This window comes from Rhinolophus sinicus, chromosome 16 (assembly GCF_057876585.1).
Source record: "Rhinolophus sinicus isolate RSI-liver-muscle chromosome 16, RSI-T2T, whole genome shotgun sequence".
NCBI classification, from domain to species: domain Eukaryota; kingdom Metazoa; phylum Chordata; class Mammalia; order Chiroptera; family Rhinolophidae; genus Rhinolophus; species Rhinolophus sinicus.
In genome coordinates, this window is record NC_142516.1 from 113,604,315 (window position 1) to 113,627,045 (window position 22,731).

At 36.0% G+C, this 22,731-nt stretch overlaps 1 protein-coding gene across 13 annotated transcripts in view; it reads left to right on the plus strand.

Moving 5' to 3' along the window:
- TENM3 (teneurin transmembrane protein 3) overlaps window positions 1–22,731 on the plus strand; it is a 2,441,918-nt gene that overhangs the window by 1,210,140 nt on the left and 1,209,047 nt on the right. For all 13 annotated transcript variants that reach the window (XM_088793202.1, XM_088793205.1, XM_088793208.1 and 10 more), the window contains exon 5: window positions 15,744–15,902. The gene's annotated coding sequence lies outside the window, so the exon portion shown is untranslated. The remainder of the gene's footprint in view (window positions 1–15,743; window positions 15,903–22,731) is intronic.

Consider the following 22,731-nt stretch of genomic DNA (forward strand, 5'->3'; position numbering starts at 1 on the left):
ATATCATATCATATCATATCATATAATACCAGGTCTTATATTAATTTTTCCTCCAAAAGATGCATTAGAGCTGATGTTCTGGCTAGGTCTTATTTTTGGGGACACATGATATTTCCTTGGTAATCAGCAAGAACAGGGGAAAGTCATTAAAAAGTGAGAAATCTAATAGGCAAATTGTTTTCAAAAGTAATGAAAATATTACAAAGACCAAATTTACCAGCTCTTGGGATATTTTACATATATTAGTTTTATGTTTGTATTTTTAAGCATATACATTTATATATATATATGTATATATATATACACACACACATATATGTATGTATATATATATGTGTATATATATATATATGTATGTGTGTGCATATATATATATATATATATATATATATATATATATATATTTTAGGCCCATACAATCTCACAAGTCCAAGGTCAGCTGCATTGAGTGCTTCATGAGGAACAGGGTTCAGCCAGCAGCCAGGCCTATCAGAGCCAGGGGCGCTGAATAAATACAACCAGACTGTCTGGCTTGTCTTTTCCCTGCAAAAGTGCTCTGCTTCTGATTCCAGGACTCCACCTTGGCAGTGACCAGCGACTCTATCTCTGCTTTAGTGGTCTATCATGATATATATTTAGCAAGTGTTAGAAGTTTAAAGAAAGAAAAAAGTTCCACAGGCCAGAAAGGTCTTGCTTAATAAAGGAGGGAAATGAGGTTTACCTTGAAGGATGAGTAGGACTATTAATCCAATAAGAACAAGAGAGTAAATGGACACCCTGTGAGCAAAAGACCCTAAGTAGGAAAAGGTAAACCCAGCTCATGGGATGCTAAACAGGGGTGTTAAGCTGAAGGTACTTAAACTGGGAGACATGTGGGAGATGAAGGTAGAATGAAAGATAGAAGCCATTTGTGGAGTTATTTATATAACCCATTAAAAAATTTAGGTTTATATTGAAGATAGAAGTTTTTGAAGGCCTGAGGGCAAGGAAATAATAGACAAGTATTGTTTTAAGAAGTTTGGTCATTTGTTGTTAGAATTAATTAGGGCTAGATGAGAACTCAGAGAGATGAATTTTTAAAAACAGAATGGACAAAGAGAAATAAATGTGAGAGACTTTGCATACATTGGCTACAGGAAGCCAAGAAAAAAGGAGGATCATGTATTGCTAGATGTCTAAAAAAAAAACAAAAAACAAAATGATGCCTGCTGTCATCAACACAAAGAGATAAATCCAGAGAAGACATTTGGCAAGACTAGATGAAGGAATATGTACTAAAGAAGTTTTACCTATTTTCTTATCACCCACAAAAGGCAAACCCATGATGAAATACCTGTTATGACATGAAACTAAACTGTTTTAGACAGTCACATAAGAAACTGACATGAGAAAACTAAAGAAAATCTTCACAAAGTTGTGTCATGGGCAGGAAGTGGCAGATGAATGATGCTGTGCTCATGTAAAATAATGCATTCAGGTGAAACTTATAATTTTATCATGATGAGTTCTCTCGTAAAGCTGCCACTTCTGCTATATAAATATGTAGTTTCAATACTCAAAGGGTTAATTGCACCAAGACATTGTTGCCACCTAAGCAAAGGATGTGGGAATTATGGCAGACTGCTTCCTAAAGACCTTAACCCAACATAACATTGTAAAACAGCAAAACAAATACTAAAGATGATAAGAAACAGTTTAGAGCTACTTATTACACATATACGGGGTGGGGGGTGTCAAAAACATGTATACACAGGGCTTGTATTCATCTCTTGTTATTGGTACATATTATTACAATTTTAATACAGTTTATTTTTTCTTTCTTAAAATGTGTATGCACTTTGTTGTCTCTCTCTCTCTCTCTCTCTCTCTCTCTCTCTATATATATATATATATATATATATATATGTTTGTGTGTGTGTATATAATATATATGTAATATATGTATACATATATATATATATATAATTGTAAAATTATTGTAGTTCTTTATCATTTTAAATTAAAAGGACACGAATGTAAGGGAAACAGCTCCCCGAGTTTTCACTGATTACCAAAGAGCGAAGAGAGAATGCATGATGTGAGGTTCAAGACACGTGCTCCAGATCACCTAGAGACCCTCCACCATCTGTATCTTTATTCACTCATATCCACAATAGAGAAATATTTATGTATTTCTTGATTATTTGATGTTATTCTTGAACCATAGTTTAATTTATAAATGTTCAATGAGCATTTTATGAAAGAGTATGTAAAATAAATTCTGAACTCTATCTCTATTTTATTTTTGTATCTCATATGAGAGACTGAATGTGAGCAGCACCTGCTCTATAAATAACTCACTGATTCATTGGAACAAAAAAAGTTCAGCAAAATAGTCAACTGCTTTATGATACAGATGGCATCTGTCATTTAAATAACTGAAGTTATTTAAATCGAGTAGCGGAAGTATCTGACAAATCTTTTTCAGACAAATGAAGCAAAGTATTCTGAAATAACATCTAAAACATCAGAAGCTGTTTTTAGGTCTTCATGATTTTCTTTTATTTAGGGGTAAACTATTGTCTGTCCCTCTCTTTTTCTCTTATGAATTTCATCTGCTTGTAACTGTCATTGCTGGAACTTGCAAAGAAATACTTTTGATCAGCACTCAAAAGGTCTAATGTTTGAGACCTTGAATGCAAAACTTCTGATACATATAAGCTTCAAGGTCTTAGAATACTCTTATCAGATCATCTCTATGGTCCCAGAGTAGGTTACTTAAATCTTCTTGGCTAAGCTTGAGAGTGCAAGGCTTAATACCCACAGGCTTGCAATCTTTTTTAATGTGATTATAATTCAGCATCAGCTTTGCATCCTGGATAAAGGTTCCCCTAACACAAAGTATGTTACATGCTTGTGTGCTAGTGATCAAAATACACAGAGGATTATGGCACTTGCCATTCTTAAACCTCCAAAATGGGGTTAAAATGCTACATCCAATCAGCTAAGCTGTAAATTAGATTTTTGTAGATTGAAGACATAATTTTGTTTCATATGCCAGAAACTCATTTCAACCCTAGCATTTCTGTTAGCACGTTACATCTACCAGCATAACTCAAGAGGTTTAATGAAAGTTTAAAAACAATCTGTTGCAGATTTTGTGCCTAATTTATTTTTAATTGCAAATTGTGCAACACATTATTGCCTGTGAAAATAGAAATTTAATTTCTTTCCTGTTTTCTCTCTCTCTCTCTCTCTCTCTCTCTCTCTCTCTCTCTCTCTCTCTCTCTCGCTCTTAATATCTCTAATGCAATGTCAAATAGGAAATACAATTTAACATTCTGTTTTCTGGATTTTATTTCTTTGTTCTTAGATCCTCGATGTCACTCTATGGAAAATATCTCATGCCACTTAGCATCACTCTTCCAACACACTTTCATGCTTTCAGAATGTGCTATTTAGAATTTCTATGAGAAGTTTGCATTTGCACAATTATTGCAAGTGTGAAGCTTGTACTGTGGTTACTTACGGCTTCCCTCAGTGCCACGTGAAATCCTCCTCACTGAATCTGATGGTTTACTCCTGATAATCTGGTAGCTAACAGTGTTGTCATTTGTATTTAGATTGGGAAGCTTTATTTGTGGTGGAGAAAAAGCACACACTAGGTCACTTGAATTACAAGAATAATTGGAGAGTTTGTTAAAATTAGAAATCCTACTCTATATTTTCATAATAGTAGAAAAATACTTTATTAGCATGAAGTTTGATTTTAACGTGACCTTTCATTTTTTAATCGGTCTTTTCTGTAACGGAATGAATGAAGAATCAACAAAGCACTCATTCTGGTCTTTTCTTTTGGAAAGTTTTGTCACACTCCACTGCCTCTGGTAGTTTGACTTGGGATAAGAATCTGAAATGAAGCTTAATGCAAGTGCTATCAAGTGATTCTAGCAGAATGTCAAAATATGAGAGAAAGAAACAAAGGTCTGTTGTGCTGGATTTGCATTCCCTGCTGAAATCTTTGGCACTTTACATCAGAAAGTGAGTTGTGTTATTTATTTTAAATTTCCTGACTTTCTATTCCTCCCCTGTCCTTTGAGAGTGGCCATCAGCTCGTTCCCTGCAGCCTTTCCCTCTCCTTGCTGGGCATGGTGTCAGTGAAGCGAGCACCTTCAGAGCTGGTGACAAGAGAAGGTCTGTCTCTTGCTAGTGAGGGGTGTGAATGGATGTTGTGACTAGGTTCCCCTTCCTGACAGACAGTTAGTTCTCGTTGCCTCCACAAGGCCCAGCTTCCAGTGATGGCTGGATCAATGTGATATCTTGTTTTAAGTTTGCTCTTTTGAACAGGGACATTAGACAACATTAGGTTCTCCCCAAGGAACACTTGTGAGTGAGTGTCTTGACTTCCTGTAAGACATGGTTCAAGTTCAGATATGACTTGGGCCTGGAGTGGGGTAAATAGACTTAAACTACAATATTTTAAGCATACAAACTGCACTGCAGTTAAAAATTCCATAGGTTAAAGGTCAGGACAATTATTTGTAAGTAACCATTAAGTACAAAATATAACAAGCCTTTTAAACCTGAGAATTTAAGTAATTTTGAAACAGCATACTCATACAGAAAACATCTGAGTAGTTTTTAAAGTTGCCATATAAAGCTGTTTTTTTTGAGTCATTTATATGTTTCTATTTTAATTTTTTTGAATATATATGATGACTTTTCTCCTTTATGCACCACACAGCCTCAAAGGGAAATAAGTATTGTTCAAATGATTATTTCTAAAGGTATTGGCATGTTTCCAGCTTTGCCACATTAGTTTTGATCATAGCAAAACATGAATATAAATTATTCTTTTTTAAAAATTAAAGTTTATTGGGGTGACAATTGTTAGTAAATTTACATAGATTTCAGGTGTACAATTCTGTAATACATCATCTATACATCACATTGTGTGTTCACCATCCCGAGTCAGTTCTCTTTCCATCACCATATATTTGATTCCCTTTACCTTCATCTACCCGCCTCTCCCTTTACCCTCTGGTAACAATAATTCTTAATAAAGTAAATAAATGTAAAAATTTCAAATACGTAATCTATATTTCTGTAGATTCATTACTCAAGAAATACTGATTCTCTATGGTGTTTGTGTAGCAGAAGTAGAAGTGTATATTAGGTTGGTGCAAAAGTAATTTTGGTTTAAAAGGTTAAAAACAATTGTAAGAAACACAATTACCTTTGCACCAGCCTAACATAAAAGAGATATAATAAAATTATGTACCTTTTATAAACCTGATTAGAGAATGGGACAGCCATCCTAAAGAAAGTACAGATGGATGCTATTGACCAAATCAGTGGGGAACGCAGGAACGGATAGCATCAGATTCAGGAGGCATGTATGGAATATAGCAATATACACATCAGGCAAATACAACCAGTAAGTTCTCAGATAGAAATCATTATAGCAAAACCCAGTTTCCATTAGTAGGACATGAACTTCTACCAGCTCTTATACATTCCTGTCAGAGACTGAAGGACAGATTTCCAGAAAGAAATTCCCTCTCCCTCTTTTCTTCCCCTCACCATTTCTAGAGAGCTGTGAATAAAGACAGTAATATGGATAAGATGCTTTGAAGGGAAATTTCGCTGATGGGTGTGAAGGCAGCTTGGACTTTCATCAGTCTAGCTCTTTCCAGCTAGGTCTGTGCTCCCTAATTCTTAATTCTTTGTTTATTAAAGGGATACTTGTCTCTTCTGTATATGTATACAAAAGCTCAGTGTAGAATTTAAACACTCTCAATGCATGTGACTAAGCATGCGTACACAAACATACACTTAGACACACACACACACACACACACACACACACACACACACACAGATCCTTGCTAGGGTGGAGATTCCATGAGTACATCTATGCACTTTGAAGTACATGTATAAGCATTGGCAGTCTGCTGAAAGGAATCCGAGTATATCTGCCTATTTATCAGAATCATCAAAATGTGATAAATCCTTAACGCACGTCACAAGATGGACACGAATATACCTATCCCTTGTTTTATAACTTTACAACTTGAGCTCGTTTCTGAAAACCTGCCACTAAGTAAAACAAAGAAAAAACCCACCTGTAAAATAAAAAAAAATAGTAGTTTCCCTTCATTTGTATCAGTTAATTTATGATACATTTCATCCCAAGCCAAGACACTACAAAATTTGTTCACTTTTTTTTTTTTAAATTGAAAATGAAAACATTTGTTTTACAAATATTTGAACATCAATATACTGTTATATTTAAGGTCATATATTCATTTATAGTCTTTACCAATTTTTAAACTACTTTAGAGCTCATGGATTTCTTGCATTCAAACTGAACTGAAAACATACATTTATAGTCACAAAATGGTTAGTTGATTTATTAATATTATGAAGTTAGAGAGATTTAAACCAAGAGGTTCTCATTTGACATTTTTTTTTTATTATTTTACTATAGGTCTACGTGGTTCCAAATCAAACATATTACAAATATGCAATTCTAAGTTGTATCATAATACATACACAAAAATAAAGTTATAGTCTGGAGAAACACCATGAGGACAAAATAAAGGCAAAATATGAGAGTTGCTTGAAACACTTGGAAATTGCATATGCATATCAGACAGAAGAGCTATAAAAATGTTCCTATTCATCTCTCTTACTAAAATGACCTATGCAGAGCCAAATGTCTTGAGTTCACTCAAACATGGTGTATGATTCAAATTTATTCTCTGATTAGCAACTGTTGTGTTGAGCAAATTGGTGAATATTTCTTTGCCTGAATATTTCTTTGAGCAAATTGGTGAATATTTCTTTGCCTTAAACCTAATGTCAAAATATCACTTCTCATAGTGTATTATGCATGGGTTTTGTCTAGTTTTTCTTTTGGTTGAAAAAAAAATTATACTGAAAAGGGAGCACTCCAAAAAGTGGGATAATTTTGTTAAAAGCTATGAATAAAAAGTCATTAACTAACAGCATTATATGAGGTAAGGCTTCAAAATCCCTTACAATCTAATCTGTCTCCCAACACAATCTTTCAAACAATTAGAGATTTCCAGTCTCCTATGACACAATGGGAAACTCCTACAACGGAACATTAGAACCAGAAGACAATCTAACATCCTAATTTTACAGATGAGGAAACTGACACTTAGAGAAATTAAATGACTTGGCCAAGGTCATAAACCTAGGGGTAAAGTAAAGCCAGAGCTCCTGACTTCCCATCTGGTGGTCTTCCCATTTTCTCTCCTGCTGTAACTGAACTGACTCCCAGAAATGATGACATCATCATCCTAATCACCAGTTCCTGGAATTTGATAGGTAAAAACTATAAGGCATAATAGTTCAAGTTAATGTACAACTCAGCCTTGGAGTGGGGTTGGGAAGGGACAGATTTGAACTTAAGATCCTTGAAGGTATAATGTTTTCTGAGATCTTGAACAGTATTATTGCTAAAACATTAGCAGTTAAAAGTCAAAAATGATTTGGGGAAAAAAAAACAAACTTTTAGATAAACAATTATGACAAGATTTCCCACTGAGCAACAAAATCATATTGGCCTATTTTTAAAAATAGAACAACTTCAAGCACATATCCTATCTTCTGTTGAGGTTTGAGTGAAGTGTCATCACTCACCTGTGATCTACTCTGCATTCTGCATTCTGAAAAATAATTAGAAATATGTACAAGGACCAGATGATGAGGATGCAAATAAGATTTAAGTGGTAATGCTAGGTGGAACATGACTTAGAATTGAGTCCCACATGGTCGTCGTCTTATTTCCTACCCCAGATGCAGACTTTTAGTTCTGTGACTGGGAATAGTTACAATTACAGTGCGTACCGTGGCCAGATGTAGAGGTATGTGGCCTGCCCTTGGGGCTGGAAAACCCCATCCTCCCCAGTAGGAGTGGAATCTATGGGCAGACAGGATCCCGGAGAACACATGAGGCTGGGTTACTTGTCCGCCTGATAGATAAGTGAGTTAGAGAAAAAACAAAGCTTCCTCCCAATTATTTGCAAGAAGTTGGCCATCATTTTAAGAACTGAGGCCAGAATTGAGAAAAGCGGTGAAAAACATTCTTCATGTATCTATTCTCTTGGATTACAAGCTGCTTGTGAGCAGGGAGCTTTCATCAATGCAACACATATGCATAGAGTGTCTAACTTGGGTCCAGTTCTCTACCTGATGCTGGGTATGTAGAGATGAAAGAGTCAGATATTTTCTATGATCCTTTGGGATATAGATCCATGGCTAAAAATATATATGTTCTTCATAATTCCTTTTATCATGTTATTATATATTATGCAATGATCAGTTCAACCAGTGCAATGAGGCTACCTGGCCAGTTCTCTTTCACCTATTAAACATTTAGTATTTGCCCATTATATGCTATGTGCTGTGATGCAGCTGGCCTTCGTATTTTTTTTTCAATATTATGTTTCACATAAAACAACTGGATGGGGGAGGCAGGGGGAAATGTTATAAAATCCATGAGCAAAAATCTGATTTGTATTAATACTTTGAAAATATAATGGGTCATGTATACACCAATTAAACCAGTGAGAAAAATAGCATGTGTTTTCTGAATTAAGCCCATTGTTTTTTAGTTACACTAACCTATTGATGTTTCTTCTTCTTCTAACTAATCATCTTGCTGATGACTTGTTATTGATAATTAACATGATGTTTTAAAATTTCATTTATCATCATGATATTTTAATGGCTGCTTACTAAGTAAATAGTATCCTACAAGTTTTTAGATCTATACTTCTACATATACAAAAAGATAACAACTAGAAACACTAGTTTATACAGAGGTACAGTGCAGAGAGATGTCCAAAGATGTGTCTTTAGGATTGATTTTGCTGCTTATTCGTCAAAACTTTGGACAAGTCATTTTAGACTCTCTGAGTCTCAGAAGACATTGGATAATATAATGAGTTCAAATGGTGACCCTCCTAATAGCTCATCTAAGGAGTCACTACCCAGGAATGAATGGTGTTTCTAAGAATATAGTATATGTCCACAATTGCTTGGAAGACATAGTTGCTGGGTAAATGAATGAAAGTAGAAATGAAGAAAGCCTTCTTTTATTTTCAGACCACATTCAAATCACAGATGTTTAAATTAACCTGGCCTTTTAAGCATACTTTAAATGGTACATGCTGTGAGTAATTCAAGGAAAATATTAATAAAACACGGTTCTTTCCATAAACAAAATGAAAACCAGTGTAGAGGAATAAGATGCCTACCTATGCATGATGTAATGAATGACATAGGCCATATGTAAGCATTGAATGAGTGTTGTCAACTGAACTTGAGTTATAAGGAAAAGAGGATGGTCTTGGAAAGAGATCCGGCTTCTAATTCTGATTCTAGCCCTCTTTACAAGCTGTTAACTAAACTCTGAACTATTTATGTTTTCTGTAAAATGTGACTACGTACTTGAACACAATAGGGAAGGCATGAGAATTCAAAGGAAAATTTTAGGTAAAGTACTTAATGTTCCCAAATAGTGGATGCTAAGTAAATATTAATTTCTCTTCCAGTCTTTCTCTTAATCTTTTGACAAAATAGGATAACATATGGGTTCTGCCTAATTTAGAGCTACTTTGAGAACAAAATGAGGTCCTATTTGTAAAAACTGAATGTTGTAAAGATTTAAGTAATTTTGTGGTATTATTATGGATAACGGATTTCTTGAACTCATTATGGCAAGACTTTACCAAGACATATAATTATATTCCAAAAGCCTTTAGGTAATCATATAAATGACAGAGCATGAAGGACTACTACTTGAACATGGGTTCCAGCTCATGGTCACCTTTGTATCAGGGGAAAAAAGGGCCCCCTCAGATACCACCTGGGAATGGGGGTGCTATTTGCAGAGACATACTGGTCTGGTTTCATGACAGCATCAGAGCTCTTCTGTCATTAGATCCCCTTACATAGGTGACAGCACATGTTAGAAGCTAGAATGTATTATAAGAAGCATGGGCCTGACAGAGACACTGTGTTTATTGTATAGAGTACGGATTTTGGCGTCATTCTTGGATTCACGTGCTGTTACCACCACATGCTATATGATCTCAGCCAAGGTACCTAGCTTCTCTAAGTGTTGCTGTCTGCATTTATAGAGTGGGGTGGATAATGTTGCTTACTGCATGGGTTGTTTAGAAGACAAAATGAGCGCCTGGCACATGGTAAGAGTTCAGTGAATTTTAGCCATTATTATTAACTCTAAATACATGAAAATACGCTATTGAATTCTGTGCATATTCTAGAGATATCAATGGGTAATTGTAACCAAAAGTATAGGGGTGATGATGTGTCTTCTTTCCTCCTGAAACCTCGTGAAGCAGGTCGTTCTTTGAAGGAGACTGGCCAGACTGAGAGAGGATTTGAGGTCATTCTCAATATGTAACCAAGGTCAAAAGTGGAAGGAATACCCAGGGGACTATGGCAAGACAAGAAAAGCTGTGCAAGATTTAGGCAGGCAGATAATAGAATTTTAGTAGTGAGCAAAAAAAGGTGACTTGGCAGTATGTCGACCATATAAATACATGTCAGGACTCATATTTCTCTCTCAGACTATCTGTCTTGTCTATCTGAAGTAACTATCTTCCTTCAAAATAAACAACATGAAACAGCTACATAACCCCCAAGTAGCTCTATTATTTTAACCCACTGAAAGTAGGCCTGAACAGCCTCGAAATCTGCTGTCACCTCCTTCACTTATCCTTTGCTCAAACATGTGAGAACATCTTGATATTCCTATGAAACTTTAGTAGGCAGCATAGACCAATTTTAATTAGATACTTTCATGAAGAATTTTGCATCACAATCTTTTTCTTAATGTGGAGAATTAATGAAACAATAAAGCCTATTCTGAAAGAAAATGTGATGTACATATACAGATTATAATTTTGTAAAAGGCTTCATTTTACAAACATAACAGAGGCTGCTAGAGCAGAATATTCAGGTAAGATGTACAAAGAGGCAGGCGAATGATGCAGTGGGTATTTTGAAAAGAGTTGATGTTCTTTGGGGGTGGGGATCTTGGTAGTTGCTGACGATTAAAAGAAAGCTATCGTAACGTGGTTTTATGACCATTGACTTCATTTCTTCCTTCTTAGGCCCAACATAGACACAAACCAAATGATGATACTGGGTTGATTGATTTTCTTTCTTTCTTTTTTAAAATTGGGTTTCTCTAATATTTGGCTTTTTTAATTAGTTTCAGGTGCACAAAACAATGCAATAGTTAGACATTTATCATTTATATCCCTCACACTGTATCAAACCCCCTTCCCTCCATCCACTATCCATTTGGATTTTTAAGCTAGTTAAATATAGGTAGTTGCTATAGTTGCATATTTACTATTTCCCTCTTGCAGTTTTCAGACTGACAAAAATTCAGACCCCTGTCTTGAGTTTGATATGTTAAACTGTCCTAAACATTGGTGCTGCTGTGACAGATGCACGCAACCAGCAAACACTTCATACACTGTCGCACAAGGCTAATTTAGACTGCTATACATTAGTGGTTTTCAGAAGAGAAACCAGTGTGGTAAAAGTAAGACATGTGAAACTGCCTAGTGACAGTCTCCTTGTGCGATCTGACATTGGTTTATTAGTGTCTCATAAGATCGAAAGCGGTTTTTGCCTTGCTTTTGCATCTGCAGTGATCATTTCACTGTAATCTGGCAGAAGAGCAGTGCTGTGAGCAAGATCATGTTTTTGCATGGTATTGTTTCTGAAAATACGGATTAGTAATGGAAAGTACAAATAGAACTTGTCAGAAGAAAACCAGAGATACTTTGTGCTAAGTCAAAGATCTATTCCTTCACAAAAGATGGATGTATTCTGTAGTTAACAATTTGGCCCAAGATCTGATACGTATCCTGCAAGTATGCAGTTGATTTTAAATGAGAGCCTTGAAAGATAGCTCTCTATATCTCAACACTATGTCCATTGTGAACCTGCACATGTGGTCTGTACAACTTATTACCTAAAAATATTAGGAAAAAATAGTGAGTGACTTTAAAATAAAGTATACTTCAGTATTTAATTTGCTTTATCTTTTCAAGCAGAATTAGTTTTGAGAAGTATTTTAGTTCATTTATTATTGGAAAAGATCTTACTAGCTTATTCAAGCAAGAAAATTACCCCAAAAGCTTGCAAGATTTATAATGCTTAGGGAAAGAAAAAAACAACAACAACAAAAAAGGCAATTCAAAACCTAATGAGACATTTTAGTCCTCATTTACATCTCTAACCTGACCCATTTTCTGCAAAACGTTTTTTGTTGGTAATTTACATACTAAAAGCTAGTTATTTATCCATCCCTAACAAAAAGTTGATGAGATTACTAATACCACAGTGAAGTTAACATTACCCTAAAAGCTAAATATAGCCCTTTCTATAAGGTTGACTATAGGGTCATTTATTTAGCTTTAATCTCCATTACATGCTGGCAATGCATCCAAATTCTGAGAGGCTCAAATATCTCACTGCCACACTCACTTTATTGGCAGGAATCTTTCCAGGAATGCATACTTTGGAAATGAAGCATTCTAAGGTACTCTGTGTATGTACACGTATGTGTCTACCCAGGATAACAAATCATGCAGTGGAATGCATTCTCTAAAAGAAGTTCCAATGTCATATATTTTTAATATCATAACGCATCGCATATGTTTTAAGCTTATCATTTTATAAATGCAATTATTTTTTTAAATATTTTAAATTCCTGCTATTTTGAGAAAAAAAGACTACAATGAGAATCTGAAGTACAGAGTGATAGAATGATATATATTTCTCAATGCCTTCAGGATTATATATAATTTCATGATAAAAATATATATCCATGAGTAGATTTATATATTCTATTTATATTATGAATATATCGATATTAAAATGTGTTTATATATTCAACTTTATATAGTTGTATTTTAGTATATATTATAGATATTGTTACATGTTACATATTTTATTATTTTATGTGATATATATTATATATATAATATCACCATCTGTTTACTATTGTTGCCTTGATAACTTACTTTCAAAAAGCATTGAGTTTATAGCAATGTGGCCAGTGTTCATAATATAAGCATCTATAAAGTATGAACTACTGTTAGATCTATAATTTAGTTGGACATCATTTGAGCACATATTGAGAGTTACTCCAAAACATTTAAGACTTTCCTGAGATGTAACTTGACAACCTCCTAGTTGGCATCTCCTCTAAGTGGTTGGTAAACACCAAATCCCACCAGAATCCAGAGAATGAGAAGTGCATAATACATCTGTGTGGCTCCTTTTCCGAAGAATTATTAACCAGACTGCATTGTGAGTTCCTTTGTACGTTCTGGTCCCTTGGGATAATGTTCAACCTGATTTTAGTCTGTTCTGCATCTCCTGTAAACCTTCCTGCTTTGATCAGTCCATAATTTCACTGAGATCAGAGACAGTCTAGTACCAAACAAGGTCCCCAATTCTATCCCTGCCAGTGGCCTTGGAAAGCCCAGAGTCTGAGGCTGGGCCATCTGAGACAGTAGCAGGACCAAGTCTTCAATGGACAAATGTGACACTATTCCTTCCCTATTTTATTTTCATTTACTCAGTAATGAGTTTCAAATTGTGTTTGTTTTCAGACACTGCTTGCTGTTGTATTCTTCCTGTAAGTAGACGGTTTATAAGAGGATACACAATCGATTATAAGCAGAGAAAACAGTTCTTGGTAAATGTAATTACTAAAAACTCATCTGCAGAGTAAATTGCCATGCACCAAAACTTGCTATCTCGTGACATATTAAGAATTACGTTTTTCTCCCCTATTTTGAGGCTGCCAAGTGCTGTTTGTACTGCAGCCACTGTCTTCGTGGCTGTTGCCAACATCACAGCCATGCCTACCACCAAAGCTGGCTCAAAGGGAAAAGTCATGTGAGGGGCTTGATTTCTCCACTCATTTGAATGGTCGGAAAACAGGTCGTGTTCTCCACATGCTCAAAGGACACGCTGCAATTGACAGTTCAGTTTTCTACTTAGCCACTTGGAACATTTCGGATAATGTCTCTAGTGTCAGAATTTACTGATAATACTCAATGGATACTGTATTTCCTATGAAAACTTTTTCCTTTGTACAAAATTTCCCAAATACATGCTGGAAAATAATACATACTGCCTCCGGGCATCTTATTATAGGCTAACATCATATGACACAGCAAAACATTTTTTTTTCTGAGTATTCTTATGTTTGATCTGTGAAGACTGGATCATTTGAACAATACAGTTCCTGTATACTCATTTCAAAAATATTTCATGATGATTTTAAACAATTGTTTCTAAACATTTCCTAAGAATCAAATACCTGTTAACATTCTGTATCTACCAATAACTTTTCAATCATTTACTCTAGAAGTGTTCGATGAATATTTACTATGTAGTAGTAATGCATGAGACAACCATGATTCCTGCCCTCATGGAGCTTGGAGTCCAGGGGAGGGAACCAAACTAACAAAAAGCCCAAAATCTGATGATACACTGAGTTAAATTAGAGTTAAGTGAACAGAGGACTGTAATATCCAGTAACGGCTAGAGGTTGGCATTTACATAGGGTAGTTGAGAAGACTAGCTGAGCAGGAGATTTTCAAATCGGGATTGCAGGCGAGAAGGAGCCAGCCATGTGAAAAGCAATGGGAAGAGTCTTCTAGGCAGAGGCTGGTAGTACAAAGACCCTAAAGCAGAAAAGAGTACAGTGTTACCAGGAACCGGAAGGAGGCCACTCTGGTTGGAGTGAGATGATGTATGTTAGGAGAAGCACACACATGAGGCTGGAGAGGTAGGCAAGGGGAGGCTATGACCATGGTAGAAAACACTGGGAACCGTTAACACCCCTAGGATTGAATTTGTATCCCCAGTTGTGGCTACCATCTCCACCTACCTCCTCCACTGTGGATAGTACCTGCCCCTGAAGAAGCTTGTGGGATATAGGACAACAGTAAAGAACATGTGTTTTCTGAGGAGAGGCCAGCTCCCAAGAAAAAAGAAGATGAGAAGACTAAAGTCTTTTTCTAAATTCACCAATCACATAAGTCCCTTCTCCTTCCCTGTGGCAGAGAAGTGAAAGGGTAGAAGTTGCCGGGACTTTTATATTCCTAGAGTGTCTATAAATTGGAAAGGAACCCCAGGAGAGGGGAAGGAGCTTCCAAAGACAGCTGTGTTGTCTCCCTCTCTCTTCTGGAAGTAATAATACAATCTATCATCTTATAAAGGAAAATTATTTTCATAAGGTTTAATTTTTTTGGTTACCGCCAGAGTTCGTAATGTGTGTTATAAAGTAAACAGGCTAGATGTACTCCGTTACACAATTACACTAGAGTTGAATACTACAACTTGACTGTTCTATGAAAATGAAATCCAGTGCCAAGAAGACCAGAACCAGCGTCTTGATGGATCTGCTATTTAACTGTAACCAACCCTATTCATTCAGTGTTTTATTTGTATTGTTAGTGAATAGTGCGTAGCTATAAAAGCACAACTATATCAAATTTAGCCTCTTTCTTCTTCTTCCCCAGGAAAAACAGCTTTAAAGCTCATGTGATGATAAATGTTTAGTCATAAGAATTGCCAATAGAAATCAAGTTTACATATGTAGATTATGCAAGTGTGATCATAGTGGTTTATTGGTCCCTGTGTAAGGAATGCCCTTCTCTCTCCAGGCCAAAAGTTGTTTCCTGAGAAGAGCTGTTTCCTGAGAAGGCTGGTGGCCACCATTCTCCATGCAGGCAGAGCCAGGGGCCTAGGCACCGGGCGCTGAGTCCGCAGGCAGCTGGCCTACCTGGAGGTCAGCACCAGCCTCCAGGGAAGATGCAGCAGTGGTGAGTACCCATGCGAGACCAGAAGCTTTGATCGCTCTGTCTTCTGGAGAAACCTGCTTTCTGATTTTCTAGTCAATCCCGTCATTCTTTCAGACATAATTTCTAAGAAACTGTCAAACATCTACCTTTACTCTTCACTCGTTTTTCTGCACTCTGCCTATAGTCATAGTACTTTTGTTAAGTTACTGACATCTCGGTTTTTCCTTTGTGCATAAGTGTACAATGCCACAAATGCCAAGTCACAAGCAGAGAGAGAGAGAGAGAAGCAGGCTGTTTTGTAAGTCTTCGGTTTAACCTCACCATCATATTTCTTTTAAGATCAGTTAGAAATCGCTATTATCAAGTGTCCAGCTGCCAGGAACCTTTGAAATTCAGTAATTATTTATGAGAATTTTATATGGAAGAGGTAGAAAACGTAAAAGAGCTTCGGTTCATAAAACAGGAAAGATAAATGTTGTCAGAAAAAAATCTATAACAAGTGTGTGGTGAACTATGCGGATGAAAATCTGTTGTATGCTAGTGAGATCGTTAAATGGAAATCAAGGATATTTGTTGTGTTAATGAGCAGATCCTACCCATCTACATAAAAGCAAGTATATTTCAGAAGATAGGACATAAATCTAATATTTATTGTTAGAATATTGTTGGCCATGGTGGTTATGAATATCCTGTAAAGTAAAAGTTTTATAAGCTGTAGTTTTCTTTTTTGTTTTTTAACCATGGTCATTTCAAGTTTGTTTTGTATTGTTTTAGTTTTGTTTTTATTTTAATTCGGAATTTCTCAGTTTTTCTAAACTAAATTATAATTTTATTAACCACTTTATAACCAAGAATTGCAAAAGGTAAAATAGCATAAAATTTACCATTTGCTGCACCATATAGTCTCTGAGTGAGGTCTCTGACTGTATTTAGAGAGAACTAATGCCAGCATATCTGCAGGCAAAGATTGAAAGCAGGAATTCTATAGAACATCTAAATGTCACAGGTGTTATTGGAATGCAAATGTGCCTTTCTATACATTTTATAGGTATTATATATAGCTAGAGTTCTACACCATATTTTTACACTTTATTTCCTGACTTTGTCACCTATTACCTTTTTCCAAATTACTAGAAACTAAAAATATCATCATGAAATTAAGAGCATGAGTGCTTTGGCAAATACCATCGTGAAATCAAGAGCATGAATGCTTTGGCAAATAAAGACAGTGCAAGTTTTCTGCTGTTAGTAAGATATATGCTACATATCATTTTTCAATATCACTGATGGGTTGAGCTGAACTAACTCTTCACCATGAGAAATCTCTCTGAGATGGAACGCCCGTCTGTCAACATGGGATAGATCTTACTTTGGAGATAAGTAATTTGAGCAATCTAAGTATTTCAAGGAGGAAGGAAGCTAAAAATGAGTAATACGTTACAGGAAAATTATATTTCAACAAAAGTAGAATTGAAAGTTAGGAAACATATAATCAATGAAGCAGTTCATTTTATTTGGTATTTTAAACATAAAATCAAAGTCTTCACCTTTTTTAATTGACAGAACTCAGCATTAAGTTTTGCAGAAACAACTTACTTTCAGGGCAAAGGGAGAGCTACATTTTTAGTTAAATGCATTGTATAAAATTGTAACGAAAAGAAAACCTGTCACTTAATGTCATTCTGCATATTTTTAAATCAAATCGTTCATCATTGAGCTACTAATTAATATGTAGGAAAATGCTGTATTTAAATAATATCCTCATTTGCTTAACAAATATTACATTAATGGATTAAAAAAAATGACACTCCTTAGCAGGGACAACACTAAAGTCCTTGAAAGTTATAAACATTCAAAGAATGTTCTGTCTGATGATACCACAAGAGCAACATTTATAACCAATGTGTATTTTTATAAGTACTATAGTTCATTAACACAATAGGTTCTCTTCGTTGCAATAACATTTTTGGAATTAAGTTACCTGAGTAATATTCATTGTAAACACTCTCCTAGTAATTTTGCAGACATAAAACAACTCTTGAAGGAACACTACTGCTTTTTTACTAGGGACAGAAATGTTTTAAAAAGAAAAGTATCTACTCTCACCTCTCTCTCCCTTTCCTCCCTCCCCCCTTTCGCCCCCCCCCCCCCCCCCCCCAATGATTGTATTGTCTTCTGGCCATGGGAATTTGCTGTCCGGGAAAAAGAGAGGTGTGTTGAAATTCAGAATCATGGTGCCTACTTGGGAATTTGAGCATCTAATTCAGAATGTGACTTGACTTGTTTAGATGACACCAGTTTCTCATATTCTATTATCATTTAAACTTCTGTTCATGTTTTGACAACTTTCTTCAGTAGAAAGCATCAAAAACACAAACTCTACCTCTGGAATTTTCATTCTTAACCCTGGATGCGTTATTCTACAACCAATATTTCCATAATATGTGGGGGCACTATGGAGAATGAATATCTCACTTTGGATTTGCCACTCTAATAATTTTCAGTTATAAGCTATAACGCATCTGAATAATGACAACAAAAGAAAACACTCAAGGAAAGTAACTTTAGTCTTTAGTTAAAGGCGTTTAATGTAAGCAGCATTGTTTCACTTAACAAATATTTATGTGCCAAGAACTTTGTTGCTAGGTGTTGGGGATCATGAAACTTACACCTACACAGTGCTATCATTACAAGTTGTTCTGAGTAATGTGAAAAAATAAAGCACAAAAAATTACCTTGATTTACATGTATCAGACAAAGCGGCCATTGTCATAGAAAGGGAGAGGGGCACAGAAGGAGTTTAATATTTGAGCAGACTTGAAACTTGAGGTAGCAGTGTAAGGAAGAGGGAGTATTTTGAGAAGTGAAAAGAACATGGACAGAGTTCTTGAAATGGGGAGCTGCTTGGCACACTTGTTGAACTGAAAGGAGACCAGTGTGTCTGGAGCATAGAGAGCAGAGGAAAGAATAGATAGAAATCAAACTGGTGCAACGAGTGGAGGGCAGATCACACAGGGCCATGTAGACCCTATGAAAGAAAGTTGATCTTTATTCTAAGAGCGATGAGAAACCATGGGGGAACTTTAGGCCAGAGAGTGATGAGGTTAGATTTCTATTAAAAATTATCACTCTGTGGAGAATAGAACAGACTTGAAAAGGAGAGGCTATGGGAAGACCAATTTAGAAGATTTTACACCTATTCAGAAAAAAAGAAAAGGGTAAAGTTGTAGGGGTCTGAGGAGAAAATGGAGACAAATACATGAATTTCATAGCTAGTCAAGAAAGAGAATGGACTGGATGGGTTAATGATGAGAAGAGAAGGGCCAAAATTATTCTCCTGTTTCTGGCCTGAGAAATACGATGATGTTTTTAAGTTGCAGTTATGTTCAGTTGAAGTGGCTACAAAATATCTAAAATGTCTATGGCAAAGAAAGCTGTATCTGTAGTTCTGGAGCTCAGAAACTTGGAGCCCTGATAGAGAATGAAATTGCTTGAAGAAAGAACATAGGGAGATAAGAAAGGAAAGATCCTTGAACAAAAAGAACCTGAAGAACTCCAAACTTTAGTGACTGGGTAGAGAAGAAACAGTTGGGAAAGGAGATTGAGAAGGAATAGGCAGAGAAATAGGACAAAACTGTGGCGAGGGAGGCCTCATAGAAGTCAAGGAAAGGAGAAATGATTTCAGCAAATGCTAAAAGGTCAGTCAGATAAGGATTATGAGGTGTCCCTTGAATTAAACAGCAAAGAATAGCCTTAGTAGCTTTTGCAACAGAGTTTTGACAGAGGAGTGGGACAGAATCCAGATTAAAGGAGGTTGTTCAGTGAATTATGGAAGAAGAAATAGGATCAACTAATGCAGACAATACTTTCCAAATATGGCTGTGAAATTGAGGAGATAAATAGGAATACACAAGGGGAAAGACATGAAATAAACAGAGGGTTTTTTGTTTGTTTGTTTGTTGGTTGGTTGGTTGGTTTTAATGAAAGTGCAAAATAAAAATTCTTGAGAAAATAGGCAAAGATAGGATCCAGAAATCCAGTGTAGAAAATGGTCTTAAAAAGGAAAAGGAGTGTCTCTTCTATTGTATTAGAAGAGAAAGGGGAAAGAGTGGATACTAATGTTGAAAGGCTTTATTGGTTTGGTGGCGGGAGATGGAAGTATTTACTGTATGCAGGAAGATAGTGTTGAGAGTCACGTGCAAAGACATAGTCGTGGAGTTGAGGTGAGTAAATTGCATTCAATGGAAAAGAATAATAACTAAAGAAATTTGGTGGGATTGTGCAGCATTGCTGAGAGCTTATTAAGGTTGATGAGTACAAATGTCCAGAGGGCTGCATGATTTTCTCCAATAGCTCTCCAGCAGGAGGACTCACATGGTGGTATTCATTCAAGATGGGATTTTCCAAATAGATGTATAAGAACAAAAGAGCATAGACTGCACAACAGTGGCACAGAATGATTGATGTGGGGGGCCGTATTAATGGGGATGAGAAATGAAGCAAAGACAGAAGAATCTGCTGCAATGGCCCTCTTGGAGTCAAATGGTAGATTTAGTGAACATAACTAAGCAAACAGGGTAGGTAGAAGGAAAGGAGTTCAGGGTGACAGCAGGATGTCTTGATTTAACATTTCAGAGTGGCAGGTTTAGGTAGGGGTATCCTGTTACGTGGCACTGAGAGTGGGCGGCTGAGGTGGAGTGCAGGGAAAGGTCCCTGGAAATGTGAATATCAAGAAACAGAAAGGCCAAATCATGCCATTTGGTGATGACAGTGGCTAGCATCAGGAGAACCAGTTGCCAAAATCTTAATTTAATAAGGAGCCATAGCCAGAAGTTTCGCAGTTGGCAGAAAAGGCAAGGACTGTGTAACATGGACTCAAACAGTAGTTCCCACCTTCAAAAAAAAAAAAAGATAAAGAGATGATGTCTTGCAATTGGTAGGGAGCAGCACACAGATTCCTAATCTTTCATAACTAGCACCACCCTCTCCTACCTCCAGATATATTTAAGTTGCATGGTTTGACTTAAAGAGCAAAGAGCAAAGTCTGCAGTCTAATTAACTGCCCTGTTAGTCACAGAGATGTCTTTTTTTTTTTATGCAAGTCAAGTCCTTCACTAACTCCCTTGAGCCAACACAGAAATATTCCCAGTCTTACAAGGATTGCACAATGCATTCCTTTTTAAGTTACAGTTGACATACAACATTATATTAGTTTCAGGTATACAACAGAGTGATTCGACATTTATATACCTTACGATGTGATCACCCTGGCAAGTCTAGTTCCCACGTGTCACCGCGCAAAGTTATGATGATATTATTGGCTCTGTTCCCTGTGTTGTACATTTGACTCTTTAGGCACAGCGATCAGAGGATCTTTGGTTTGAAATGTGGCTCTGCCACTTTGCTGCTTTCTAGCTGGAGATCGTGGGCATGTTATTGACTATCTTTGCACTTGAAATTCCTTTCCTGTGAAATAGGAATAAAAATAAGTTTCAGTGTGTCACTGTGAAGATTAATGGAATAATGCATATAAAACCAGCTGGCATTAACTGTCACATATGAAGTATTTAATAAGGAGAAGCCAATGGCCTTACTATTGCCATTTTTATTTTTGTTGTTAATATTATTGAGCGTGTGTTTCATATACTAATATTTAAGCTCAAATAATCCAGAAAGGCTTCTTGAAGTAAACCGTGTTTTCTGTGGCCTCCATGACGTTACACATTTTGAAATACCCCCAAGGTGCTCCTAACTCTGCATCTGACTGGCACATTCATCTTAAGCTGGCTCACATATCTTCCAGCTCAAAAATTTATTCTCTCGTCAACCTCTAGACAGTAAAAAGGTAATCTTATCTAATAAATCTTGTGTCCTCGGCACCTGAAACACATTTTGGATCAAAGTAGATGCTAAACAATATTTTAATTTAAAATGGTACAAAAGAGAACTTAGGATAGGTTACTAAAGGACATGCAGTTTATTGTTCTCTTAGAAGCAGTTCACTGCATAGAAAGCAAGTGCGGGAGAGGCAGCCTGTTAAGGTAAATCGAGTGAGGATTCTTCTCTCCATCCACTGCAAGTGCTGTGTACTGGTGCGGTTGGCTAGGAGGATACATAATTATGAGATACAATAATTAGTCTTAGAAATGATGAAAGTTCTAACATCCCCATATAGTGCCTGCTGAGCAGAGGTCTTAATCTGGTATGATTTCAACTCGTATGATAAAACGATATTTGGCAAAGGTTTATGAAACATTAAGTCCCATAGAAACATATTTAAATACCTAGTATTTGAAAGTTTAATAATTGGATTATTACTTAAATGAGTCACGTTTTAAGATGTCATTCCCAACAGGAAACCAATGATGCGAGTAAAACTTCACTCTTTTAAAATAACATTGAAAATAAATAATCTGACTGCCTACACATAATATAGTTTATAATATAGGTTATATTAATGCTAATCTGGTGGAACAAGACATTATCAGTGGCAAAGAATGATAATTACCTTATTCTTTCAATGTGTATTCACTGAAATAAAAACAAAATTTCATTTAACAAAATGAAAAACGTTCATTCAAAAAGAAAAAAAGAAAGAAAGAAAAAACGATATTAATGACCGACCGGGTTGTCCCAACAAGAAAATCAAGTAAAAGAGATTGTAGAATGGAGGTATTCTCAACAATAGAAATCAGATATAGCATTAAGTAGTGAAACCACTCTTCTTATATTATGATGGCAAGGAGAAAAGTTGCTAGTGTTCACTGAGAACTTCTCTATCGAAAAATCTTACGGACACGGTATACGGCATATCTTATTTAATCATCATTCACTAACTATTATTCCTAAT